Genomic DNA, 13596 nt, shown 5'->3' with positions numbered 1-13596 from the left:
TAAATAAATAAATAAATAAATAAATAAAAAGAAAAACAATCCTTAAAAAAATAAATAAATAAATAAAGTTGTCCTCTGGGGGCACCTGGGTGGCTCAGGGGCTGAGTCTCTGCCTTCTGCTCAGGTCGTGATCTCAGGGTCCAGATCTCATGGGGCTCCCTGTAGGGACCCTGCTTTTCCTCCCCTCTGCCTATGTCTCTGCCTCTTTCTCTGTGTCTCTTGTGAATAAGTAAATAAAATCTTAAAAAAAAAAAAAAGAATTCTGGGCGAAGTAGAAACACAGACTGCTCCTTGAACATCATCCCACAGACAAACACACACATTCACCGAGTCTCCAAGTCCTGCCAATTTAACCCCTAAACGTTTCCCAAATGCACACGCCTCTGCCGGTCCCCCACCCCCACCTCCCTGGCTGCCATTACTTCTCACCCACACATTGCAGTAGCCCCTCCATTGGTCTTCCCACTTTTATCAGTATCTCCCCCATGTTCTCCACACAGCAGACAGAGGGATCCTTGGAGAAGATAGGCAGGTCATATTGCTTGCCTGCTTAAAACTTTCCTGAGGCTTCCAGTTGCTCTTGGAATAGAATCCTAACTTTCCCACGACTTCTAAGGCCCAGCAAGATGTGGTTCCCACCTGCATCCTCCTTCATCTCCCGTGCTCTCCTTCATCTACCCTCCTGTTGGTCAGATCTCCTTCCAGTCATTTGTTCCTGACCCAGGGCACCTTTGCACATGCTGTGCCTGAGAATCTGTGCCCCACAAATCCTCTTGTCTTTCGGGTCTAAGCCCATGGTCACCTCCTTAGAGAGGTCCTCCCCATTCACATCTGTAATTGTCCTTGGTGGAAGTCACTTAACCTGTCATGCACTTAGAGGCTGCTTCTTCTTCTTCTTCTTCTTCTTCTTCTTCTTCTTCTTCTTTTTAAAGATTTTATGTATTTATTCATGAGAGACATAGAGAGAAAGAGCCAGAGACATAGGCAGAGGGAGGAGAAGCAGGCTCCATGCAGGAGCCTGATGTGGGACTCGATTCCGGAATTCCGGGATCACATCCTGAGCCCAAGGCAGATGCTCAACCGCTGAACCACCCAGGCGTCCCACTTAGAGGCTTCTTATCCTTGCAGTTTTTTGGTCTGTTTTTAAAGATTTGTTTATTTATTTTGAAAGAGAGAGAGAGTGCATGAACAGGGGGGAGGACCAGAGGGGGAAGCTGACTCCCCGCTGGGCAGGGAGCCCAATCCCAGGATCCTGAGATCATGACCTGAGCGGAAATCAAGAGTCAGATGCTTAACCACTGAGCTGCCCAAGTGCTACTCCTCGTGGCAGTTTTTAAAAATAACCATACACACACACACACACACACACACACACACACACTCCACAATTTCTTTGACACTCCCTCCCATCAAAAGGTGGCTCTATATCCCCTCTCCATGAAACTAGATGGGCTTTAGTGACTGCTTTGACCAACTGATTACAGCAAAAGTGATGCTACTTGTCTTCCAAGGCTAGATCATGAAAAGCCATTCAGCCTCTGCCTGGTTTTCCCAGGGTGCTCACTCTGGAGGAAGTGGCCACCCTGTAAGCCTGCCATGAGATTGTCATACTGGCAAGGCCTTGGGCAGGCAAGCCAGATGACACTTCCAGCTGAGCTCAGCCTTCTAGTCACTCCTGTCTGAGTAAAGCTATATTGGATCCTTCAGACTAGCCTATCTGTCAACTGAGTCCCACTGAGAGATCCCACTTGATGCCACAGGGAACAGAAGAATCACCCAACCAATCCTTGCCAAAATTCCTGATCCATAGAATCTCTGAGATATAATAAAATGGTTGTTGTTTTAAGCCACTAAGTTTTGGGGTAGTTGGTTGCAGAACAATATGTAACCAGAACAATCCTGTTTGTTTCCTTGTTTATCATGTCTCCTTTCTTTATTTTATTTTTTTAAAGATTTATTTATTTTTTATTTATTTATGAGAGAGAGAGAGAGAGAGAGAGAGGCAGAGACACAGGAGAAGGGAGAAGCAGGCTCCATGCTGGGAGCCCGACGCGGGACTTGGTCCCAGGACTCCCGGATTGTGCCCTGGGCCAAAGGCAGGTGCTAAACCGCTGAGCCACCCAGGGATCCCCAATGTCTCCTTTCTTTAGGATAGGTGCTGCTTTGTTCTGTGCTGTATGCCCACCATCTAGCACAGAGCCTGGCACACAGTGGGTGCTCGATAGCTACTTGTTGAATAAACGAGACGATGAGTGAAGAGATGGATGCACACTGCACTCAGGTCCAGCTCCACTCACCCTGCTGGATAGAGTTTCTGGGAGAATCCTGCAGACACCTTGGCATTGGGAAGATTTCTAGTTTCTGCCATCCTCTGGCAATCTGGTTCCTAGCCCTGGAAGGGGTACTGAGAGTGGCTTCATTCGCTAAAGTTCACTGTGGCATCAATGGCCCCTCATAAGTGCCACCTGCCATGACCTCTCTTTGGTATTCCAGCCCCCAGTCTTCACCTAAGAAGGCATCCTTTATCCGAGGTCACCTCCTCCAGAGAGCCAGTCCAGTTTGGGAAGTCTCCCAGGGAGTGGGAGAAATCCCACTCCTTCCCCAGCTTCTTCTTCTTCTTCTTCTTCTTCTTCTTCTTCTTCTTCTTCTTCTTCTTTTTGTATATTTTTAAAATATATTTTTTATAAAATTCTTTTTTTTTAAAGATTTTATTTATTCATTCATGAGAGACACACAGAGAGAGGCAGAGACACAGGCAGAGGGAGAAGCAGGCTCCTTGCAGGGAGCCCAATGCAGGACTCAATCCTGGGACTCCAGGATCACGTCCTGGGCTGAAGGCAGGTGTTAAACCACTGAGCCACCCAGGGATCCCCTATTTTATTTTTTTTTTAATATTTTATTTATTTATTCATGAAAGACAGAGAGAGAGAGGCAGAGACACAGACAGAGGGAGAAGCAGGCTCCCCACAAGGAGCCCGATGTGGGACTTGATCCTGGAACTCCAGGATCACACCCTGAGCCAAAGGCAGATGCTCAACCGCTGAGCCACCCAGGTGTCTTGATTCTTCTTCTTTAAAAAATAAAAAATTATTTGGGACAACCTCAATATTGAGAGTCTCTTCCAACTGAGCCAGCCAGGCCCCCATAACTGTAAAGAGAACAATCCACTGAAGGATGCTAAATTCAATGGGTTAAACTTGAAGCAGACACAGGATGTTTTCAAAATTTCAAAGTATCTTCCTTAATACATTTAATTGCAAAGAGTAAAACAGTAATTTTATTTTATTTTAAAAAATATTTTATTTATTTGATTGAGAGAGACAAACCATGAATAGGGTCGGGAGGGGGGAGAGAGGGCAGAGGGAGAAGCAGACTCCCACTGAGCAATGCAGGGCTGGATCCCAGAACCCTGAGATCATGACCTGAGCCAAAGGCAGATGCTTTACCGACTGAGCCACCCAGGTGTCCCTGAAACAGTAATTTTATAGTCGAGAAATCCAGCAGATGACACCTCAGCCAAGTGATCAAGGTAATGTTCAAGGTATCAAGTGATCAAAGTATACATGTCAACCTCAGGGATCCCCAGTAGGACCACTGAGAAAGGCATGACCTGGCATCTGTGGTATTTTCCCCAATATTGCATAACCTCAATGTGATCATGAGAAAAACCTCAGACAAACCCACACTGACAGACATTCTATAAAATAGCTGGCTGGTACTCTTCAGGAGGTCATGGAAAAGAAGGAAACGCTGAGAAACTCACAGCCTGGAGGGCCTAAGGGGACATGAGGACTAAATGTAATGTGAGATCCTGGACTGAATCCCAGAACAGAAAAAAGACGCACTCTGATAAAATCCAAATAACTTCGTGCTTTAGTTACTAGAAATGTACCAAGGTTAATTTCTTAGTATTGATAAGTGTTCTATCCTGTGAGATGTGGACAAAATGAAAAGCTAAGTGATGCGCATACAGGAACTTTCGGTAACTTTTCTATTTTTGTAACTGCTGTAAGTTTAAAAATTATCTTAAAGGGAGGGGCACCTGGCTGGCTTGGTCAGTCGCACACATGACCCTTGATCTTGGGGTTGTGAGCTTGAATCCCGCCTTGAGTGTAGAGATTACTTAAAAATAAAATCTTAAATAAATAAATAAAATTATCCCAAAGGGGGAAAAAAGATATTAAAATTAAGAAAGAGGGGGAGATAATGAAGACTAAGCTGGAGACAGTCTACTACAGCCTCTCTCTCCACAGATTATGACTGAACATCCAAATACGGAAAGCAGTTACTTAAAGAACTCTGCAAATAATAGAGAGCAGGTCAGCCTGGGTGGCTCAGCGGTTTAGCGCCTGCTTTCAGCCCAGGGCGTGATCCTGAAGACCCAGGATCCAGCCCCACATCAGGCTCCCTGCTTGGGGCCTGCTTCTCCCTCTGCCTGTGTCTCTGCCTCTCTCTCTGTCTCTCATAAATAAATAAATAAAATCTTAAAAAAAATAATAATAGCAGATTGGGGTGGAAAGTCAAATAACTTGTGAAAAATAACTAACTAATGATAAATAACTAATGGCAGCAGTCAGTTTTCTGGTAAATTTTCTTCTTATATCTTCTTTTTTAAAAAAAACATTTTATTGGGGATCCCTGGGTGGCGCAGCGGTTTGGCTCCTGCCTTTGGCCCAGGGCGCGATCCTGGAGACCTGGGATCGAATCCCACGTCAGGCTCCCGGTGCATGGAGCCTGCTTCTCCCTCTGCCTGTGTCTCTGCCTCTCTCTCTCTCTGTATGACTATCATAAATTTAAAAAAAAATTTTTTTTAAATATTTTATTTGTTTATTTGAGCAAGAGAGAGCACAAATAGGAGGGATAAGCAGGTTCCTCACTGAGCAGGGAGCCTGATGTGGGGTTGGATCCTAGGACCTCAGGATCACACCCCCAGCTGAAGGCAGATGCCCAACCGACTGAGTCACCCAGGCGCCCCTTGCTTGAATCTACATCCTTTGACCCAGGGTGCTCTGAATCAGGAAACTGTGCAGTTGAGCAGGGCAGCAAAACTGCCCATAGCATTCTGGCCAGAGTACCAGGAAAATGTGTGCACGCGCGTGCACACACACACACACACACCCTGGAGCTGAGATGAGGGGAGTCCCAGTCAGGATGTTTTTAATCTTTATTTTGTACCTGGTCCTGCCCTAGCGTGGCCCCAGTCTGCTCTGCTGTTCACAATCCCATTGACAGGAAAGGCCGACAGAAAACCCACCCTCTAGAGGAAAGAACATGGAAGTAGGATCCCCGGGGCATGAATGGTGTGGGAATCCTCCAAATTTCCTTTCTTCTCTATTTTCTCTTGCTGCTTTGTCCTGAGAGCAGACCCAGTGGCCAGGAATTGGGAGATAGAGCTAGCAGTTACAACTCCAAGAGAACTTCATTTTTTTTCTTTTGGAGGGGCAAGGGGGCAGAGGGAGAGAGATTTTTTTTTAAACTTTATTTATTTATTCATCAGAGACAGAGAAAGAGAGAGAGACAGAGACCTAGGCAGAGGGAGAAGCAGGCTCCATGAAGGGAGCCTGATGTGGGACTCGATCCTGGGACTCCAGGATCACACCCTGGGCTGAAGGCAGACACTTAACCTCTGAGCCACCCAGGCATCCCGGGAGAGAGAATCTTAAGCAGGTTCCACCCCCAGCGCAGAGCCTGATGCTCCCATAATCCTGGGATCATGACCTGAGCCAAAATCAAGAGCTGGATGTTCAACCAGCTGAGCCACCCAGGTGCCCTAAAGGTTGTAGGATGCATTTGCCTTGTATCACTGAGACTTTATCGCCCCCCCCCTTTTTTTTATGTAATCTCCACACCCAGTGTGGGGCTCAAACTCACAACCCTGAGATCAAGAGCCACTCAACCAGCTCAGCCAGCCAGGTGCCCAGAGAACTTCATATTTTGGACCAGAGAACCAGAAAAAGGGGGCCCTGGGAGCAGAGGATGCACAGAAAATCCTGGGGAGGAGAGAGCAGGTAAAGAGAACCCTCTAACTCTCTGTATGAATCGGCACAAGTCCCGGGCTCAAACCCAAGCTGTGTCTGTGTGGAACACAACCTAAGAAGGACAACAAAGGCTTTGAGTACTGAACCACCCCAGATACCACTGCTCAGGGGATCCCTGGGTGGCTCAGTGGTTTAGCGCCTGCCTTCCACCCACGGTATAGTCCTGGGGTCCTGGGATTGAGTTCTACATCGGGCTCCCTGCATGGAGCCTGCTTCTCCCTCTGCCTGTGTCTCTGCCTCTTTCTCTCTCTCTCATGAATAAATAAATAAAATCTTAAAAAAGAAAGAAAGAAAGAAAGAAAGAAAGAAAGAAAGAAAGAAAGAAAGAAATCACTGCTCAAGTCCCAGACTAAGCCCTGCACAGGGCTTTGAAAATGAAATGGGGGATCCCTGGGTGGCGCAGCGGTTTGGCGCCTGTCTTTTGCCCAGGGCGCGATCCTGGAGATCCAGGATCGAATCCCACGTCGGGCTTCCGGTGCATGGAGCCTGCTTCTCCCTCTGCCTGTGTCTCTGCCTCTCTCTCTCTCTCTCTCTCTCTCTCTGTGACTATCATAAATAAATAAAAATTAAAAAAAAAATTGAAAATGAAATGGATGTTAGAACCACTGCTCCCAGGAGGTGCCATAGAACATGCGGTCTGAACCTACCCAGGTTTGCCTGCTAAGAAAAAAAAAATTATCCAGAGGCTTTTAACAGTACCCAGAGTTGCACAAGAGAATATTTAAAATAGCTAGGATATAATGCAAGGTTGCTCAATAAGGAACACCCAACTGATTCTCAAAGAGAAAGACAATCCGTAGATTCCAACTATGAAAAGACCCAATGTGGGAACTGCCAAAGACATTTGTAATCATTTTCCATGAGGGAAAGATGAATGCTTGAGAAATGAATGAAAGAACAGACATTCTCAGCAGAGAGATAGAAATCATTTTTTAGAGGAACCCCAAAATAGGGAAGTGTTGGTCAAAGGTATAAAGTCTCGGGACGCCTGGGTGGCTCAGCAGTTGAGCGTCTGTCTGCCTTTGGCTCAAGGTGTGATGCCAGATTGTCTGCCTCTCTTTGTCTCTTATGAATAAAGAAATAAAATCTGAAAAAAAAGGGGGGGGCGGATAAAGTCTCAGTGACACAAGGCAAATATGTTCTGGAAATCTAGTCCATAACATAGGGCCTCTAGTTAATATTGTATACTCAAAAAACTTGCTGAGAGGGGAGATCTTTTTTTTTTAAACATTTTTTTAAAGATTTTATTTATTTATTCATAGAGACAGAGAGAGAGAGAGAGGCAGAGACACAGGCAGAGGGAGAAGCAGGCTCCATGCAGGGAGCCTGACGTGGGACTAGATTCCGGGTCTCCAGGATCACACCTCCGGCTTCAGGCGGCGCTAAACCGCTGCGCCACCGCCACCGAGGCTGCCCTGAGAGGGGAGATCTTGTGTTAAATATTATTTTTTAAAGATTTTAATATATTTACTCATGAGAGACAGAGGGAGAGAGAGAGGCAGAGACACAGGCAGAGAGAGAAGCAGGCTCCATGCAGGGAGCCCGATGTGGGGTTCGATCCTGGGACTCCAGGATCACGCCCTGAACTGAAGGCAGGTGCTTAACCACTGAGCAACCCAGGCATCCCAATTATGTTAAATATTTTTATAGCAAAAGAGAAATAAATATTGAAAGAAAGATGAGGCAGAAGGAAACTTCTGGAGGCGATGGATTAATTTAGGGCTTCAACTGTGGTTAGGGTTTCACAAGTGTGTACCTATTTCCAAACTCACCAAGTTTTATACATTAAATATCTACAGCTTTTTGTATGCCAGTTACAGCTTAATAACATGATTTTTTAAAAATCACTGTTATACGGGGCCATCCTCTCAAGGCCCCACCCTCTTCAAGATCTTGGTACCATCACTTTATTATCACTCAATGAACTTTGTTTTGCTGTCTACTCACCCCCCCCCCAAAAAAAAAATCAGTTATACTAAGAAAAAAAGAACCAAATGACAAAATGAAGACTTTATTTTTCTAAAAGATGTATTTATTTAAGAGAGAGAGAGAGAGCATTTGAGCAGGGGAGGGGCAGAGGGAGAGAAGCAGAGTCCTTGCTGAGCACAGAGCCCAAGCAGGGCTTGATCTCATGACCCTGAGATCATGACCTGAGCTGAAATCAAGAGTCAGATGCTTAACTGACTGAGCCACCCTGGCACCCCCTCATATGAAGATTTTTAGAAGAAATATAATATCTCAGCTCTTAAAAATTCTCTAGATGGTCTCAGTAGCAGAGGGGAGGAGACAAAGGACTTAGTGAACCTAAAGCTAGATCAGTAGAAATGATCCAGTCTAATGAATAGAGATAAAAAGATTTTTTAAAGATTTTATTTATTTATTTATTTATTTATTTATTTATATTTTGAAAGGAGTGGGCAGAGGTAGAGAGAGAAAGAATCTTCAAGCAGGATCCACACCCAGTGTGGAGTCCAGTGTGAGGCTTGATCTCATGATCCTGACATCATGACCTGGGACAAAATCAAGAGTTGGACACTCAACCAACTGAGCCACCCAGGTGCCCCTAAAGATTTTAAGTAATCTCTACATCTAACATAGGGCTTGAATCCACAACCCTGAGACCAAGAGGCCCATGCTCCACCAAATGAGCCAGCCCAGTGCTCTGAGAAAAAAAAAATTAAGATTTTATTCATTCATTCATGAGAGACACACAGAGAGAGAGAGGCAGAGACACAGGCAGAGGGAGAAGCAGGCTCTATGCAGGGAGCCCGACGTGGGACTCGATCCTGGGACTCCAGGATCATGCCCTGGGCCAAAGGCAGGCGCTAAACCACTGAGCCACCCAGAGATCTCCCCCAGATTTTATTTTTTAAAGTAATCTCTGCTTCTCAGTGTAGGACTCAATCTCATAACGCTGAGATCAAGAGTCACAGGCTCCACCAAAGAAGCTAGCCAGGCACCTCCAGAAAAAAAAATTTTTTAAATGAGGACTTAAATTTTCTAAAAAAAAAAAAATTTTTTTAAAGATTTTATTTATTTATTCATGATAGTCACAGAGAGAGAGGCAGAGACACAGGCAGAGGGAGAAGCAGGCTCCATGCAGGGAGCCCGACGTGGGATTCGATCCCGGGTCTCAAGGATCGCGCCCTGGGCCAAAGGCAGGTGCTAAACCACTGCACCACCCAGGGATCCCAAATTTTCTCAAATTTGAAAAAAAGTACAAATGTACAGATTGAAAAGCTCAGTGCAGGGATCCCTGGGTGGCGCAGCGGTTTGGCGCCTGCCTTTGGCCCAGGGCGCGATCCTGGAGACCCGGGATCGAATCCCATATCAGGCTCCCGGTGCATGGAGCCTGCTTCTCCCTCCGCCTGTGTCTCTGCCTCTCTCTCTCTCTGTGACTATCATAAATAAATAAAAATTAAAAAAAAAATAAAAAAAACTACACTAGAGTTAAAATTAAAAAGACACTTAAAAAAAAAAAAAAAATGAAAAGCTCAGTGCAGGGATCCCTGGGTGGCGCAGCGGTTTGGCGCCTGTCTTTGGCCCAGGGCGCGATCCTGGAGACCCGGAATCGAATCCCACGTCGGGCTCTGGGTGCATGGAGCCTGCTTCTCCCTCTGCCTGTGTCTCTGCCTCTCTCTCTCTCTCTCTCTCTCTCTCTCTCTCTCTCTCTGTGTGACTATCATAAATAAATAAAAATTAAAAAAATGAAAAAATGAAAAGCTCAGTGCATTCCAAATAGGATAAACTCAAAGATAACCATGTCCAGATATCCCATAACCAAACTGCTGAAAACCAACAGAAAGGAAAAAAGAAAAAAAACTCTTTGAAAACAGCCAGAAAAAAAAAAGAGAGAGAGAGAGAGAGAGAGAGAGAACACTTTATGGGTGGCTGGTTGGCTCAGTGAGAAAAGCATGTGACTCTCGATCTCAGGTTTTTGGTTTTTTTTTTAAGATTTTATTTATTTATTTATGAGAGAGAGAGAGAGAGAGAAAGGCAGAGACACAGGCAGAGGGAGAAGCAGGCTCCATGCCGGGAGCCCGATGTGGGACTCAGGCCTGGGACTCCAGGATCATGCCCTGAGCCCGAAGACATGCTCAACTGCTGAGCCACCCAGGTGTCCCAGGATCTCAGGGTTTTAAGTTCAAGCCCCATGATAGGTGTAGAGATTACTTAAAAGTAAAATCCTTAGAGAGACACTTTACAAATAGGTTACCAATCATTCAAATTACTCTAGATTTCTCATCAGAAACCATGGAGGCCATGGGGCCCCTGGGTAGCACAGTTGGGCAAGCTTTGGATTTCAGCTCAGATCTTGTGTCAGATCATGATCTCAGGATTGTGAGATTGAGCCCTGCTTCAGGCTCCATGCTCAGCTCCGAGTCTGCTTGTCTCTCTCCCTGCTCCTTCCCCCTCACTTGTGCTAGTGCAGTCTCTCTCTCAAATCTTTAAAAAAAAAATCTCAAAAAAAAAAAAAAAAAAAAAAAAAAGAAGGAAGGAAGGAAGGAAAGAAAAGCCATGGAGGCCAGAAGACAGTGGAACAGCATCTTTAAAGCAGTAAAAGGAAAAGAATGGTCAACCCACAATTCTACATCTGGTAAAAATATTCTTTGGGAATAAGAACAAATAAAGACCTGTCAATGAAGGAAACCAAGAGAATTTATCATCAGTGGGTTTGCTCTAAAAGAATGCTAAAGGAAGTTCTTCAGGCCAGAAGGATATGATTTCAGAGGGAAACTTGGAACTTCAGGCATAAAAAAAGGAGCAAAGAGGTAAAGAGAAGAGTAGATATAATAGATCCTATTTCTCCTGTCAAATTCTTTCTTTTTAAATTATTATTATTTTTTTTAAGTAGGCTTCACACCCAGTGGAGCCCAATGTGGGTCTGAACTCAAGACCCTGAGATCAAGACCTGGGCTGAGATCAAGTTGGACACTTAACCCACTGAGCCACCCATCGAATTTGCCCCTCCTGCCAAATTCTTTAAAATATCTATGTCTTGCAAGCACAAATCATCATGTTATGGGGTGTTTCAGTGAATGTGGAGAACATACATATGACAGCTAAAACATGAAGGGAGAAGGTAAAGACACCCACATGGTTGTAAAGCTTCTATGTTTTACTTGAAGTGGTTAATTATTAGCATTAAATAGATTGTCAAAAGTTAAGTAGATAGGAACACCTGGCTGACTCAGTGGGACTTTTGATTTCAGGGTTGTGAGTTTGAGCTCCACAGTGGGTGTAGAGATTATTTAAAAATAAAATTTTAAGGGACACCTGGGTGGCTCAGCAGTTGAGCGTCTGCCTTTGGCCCAGGGCTTGATCCTGGAGTCCCGGGATCGAGTCCCACATCGAGCTCCCTGCGTGGAGCCTGCTTCTCTCTCTGCCTGTGTTTCTGCCTCTCTGTATATATATGTCTGTCATGAATGAATAAATAAATATTCATGAATGAATATTTAAAAATTCATTTTATGAATTTTTAAATGAAAAAAATTTCATTTTTTTCATAAAAAATTTATGAAATTTTTAAATGAAAAAAATTTATTCATGAATGAATAAATAAAATCTTTAAAAAAATAAATAAAATAAAATAAATAAAATCTTAAAAAAAAAAAAAGAATAGGGGCACCTGGGTGGCTCAGTCAGTTGAGCATCTGCCTTCAGCTCAGGTCATGATCCCAGGGTCCTGGTGCATCCCTGCTCAGTGATAAGTCTGCTTCTCCCTCTCCCTCTTGCTCTCTCTCTTGCTCTCTCTTGCTCTCTCTCAAGCAAATAAATAAAATAAAAAAAAAAAAGAATAACCTAGCAGACCTAAATCTGCACTTCAGTAATTATGTAAACATACTAATTATTACATAAATGCACCAATTAAAAGACAGCACTCCTTGGATTAAAGTAAAAAAAAAAGACAAGATCCAACTATATTCTGTCTACATAAAACCCACTTTATTTTTTTAAAATTATTTATTTATTTATTCATAAGAGAGAGAGAGAGAGAGAGAGAGAGGTAGAGACACAGGCAGAGGGAGAAGCAGGCTCCAGGCAGGGAGCCTGACATGGGACTCGATCCTGGGTCTCCAGGATCAGGCCTTGGGCTGAAGGCGGTGCTAAACCGCTGAGCCACCCAGGCTGCCCAAAACCCACTTTAAATATAAGTATATGGGTAGATTAAAAGAAGGATGGAAAAAATATACCACAGACCACAAATTAAAAAAAAAAAGTTGAAAAAAAAAAAAAGTTGGAGTGGCTATATTAATAACAGACAAAGCATAATTCAAAACAAGAAAAATCACCAGGGATAAAGAAGATTATGATTAAAGGATTAATTCACCAAGAAGACATGACAATCCTGAGTGTGTCTGTGCTCATCAATAAAGCTCCTGGGACGCCTGGGTGGCTCAGCCTGTTGAGCACTGAATGTCTGCCTTTGGCTCTGGGTGTGATCCCAGAGTCCCAGGATCCAGTCCCACGTCAGACTCCTCTCAGGGAGCCTGCTTCTCCCTCTGCCTGTGTCTCTACCTCTCTGTGTGTGTCTCTCATGAATAAATAAATAAAATCTTAAAAAAAAATCTCCTAAATATATAAGGCAAAAACTGATAGATTTGAAATAAACAAAGTCACAGTTATACTTGTGGATACCAACAGTTTGAGTTCAGTAATTGATAAAACAGATTTAGCAAAAATACAAAAGATCTGAACATTTTCAGTGAACTTGACTTAATTGACATTTATAGAGAATTCTACCGAATAGTAGCACAGAACACATTCAAGTAGCCATGGAACATTCACCAAGATAGACCATATTCTGGGCTTTTAATTTATTATTTATTTATTTATTTATTTATTATTTTATATTTATTTATTTATTAAAATTTTTTTAGATTTTATTTATTTATTCATGAGAGACAGAGAGAGAGGCAGAGACACAGGCAGTGGGAGAAGCAGGCTCCATGCAGGGAGCCCGATGTGGGACTCGATCCTGAAATCCCGGGATCACGCCCTGAGCCAAAGACAGACACCCAATCACTGAGCCATCCAGGTGTCCCTACTTATTTATTTTTAAAATATTTTATTTATTTATTTGAGAGACAGAGAAAATATGAGCGGGGTGGGGAGGAACAGAGGGAGAGGGAGAAGCATCCCAGCTGACCAGGGAGATCCCAGCCTTCTATATTAAACAAATATTTAAAAATTTAAATGATACAGCGAACACCTGGGTGGCTCCGCTGTTGAGTGTCTGCCTTTGGCTCAGGACCTGATCCTAGATTCCCAGGTTTGAGTCCCACATTAGGCTCCTTTCATGGAGCCTGCTTCTCCTCCCTCTGCCCGTGTCTCTCATGAATAAATAAATAAAATCTTTAAAAAAATTTAAGTGGTACAAAGAATATTCTCTGATCGTAGACCAATTAAATTAGAAATCAGGAACTAAAAGATATCTGGAAAAAAAACCCGAATATTTGGAAACCGAACAACGTACTTCTAAATAAACCGTGGGTCAGAGAAGTTTCCAGAGAAGTTAGAAAATGTTTCGAGGGATCCCTGGGTGGCGCAGCGGTTT

This window comes from Vulpes vulpes, chromosome 14, assembly GCF_048418805.1.
Source record: "Vulpes vulpes isolate BD-2025 chromosome 14, VulVul3, whole genome shotgun sequence".
In the NCBI taxonomy this organism is placed as follows: domain Eukaryota; kingdom Metazoa; phylum Chordata; class Mammalia; order Carnivora; family Canidae; genus Vulpes; species Vulpes vulpes.
This window is presented reverse-complemented; position numbering follows the sequence as displayed.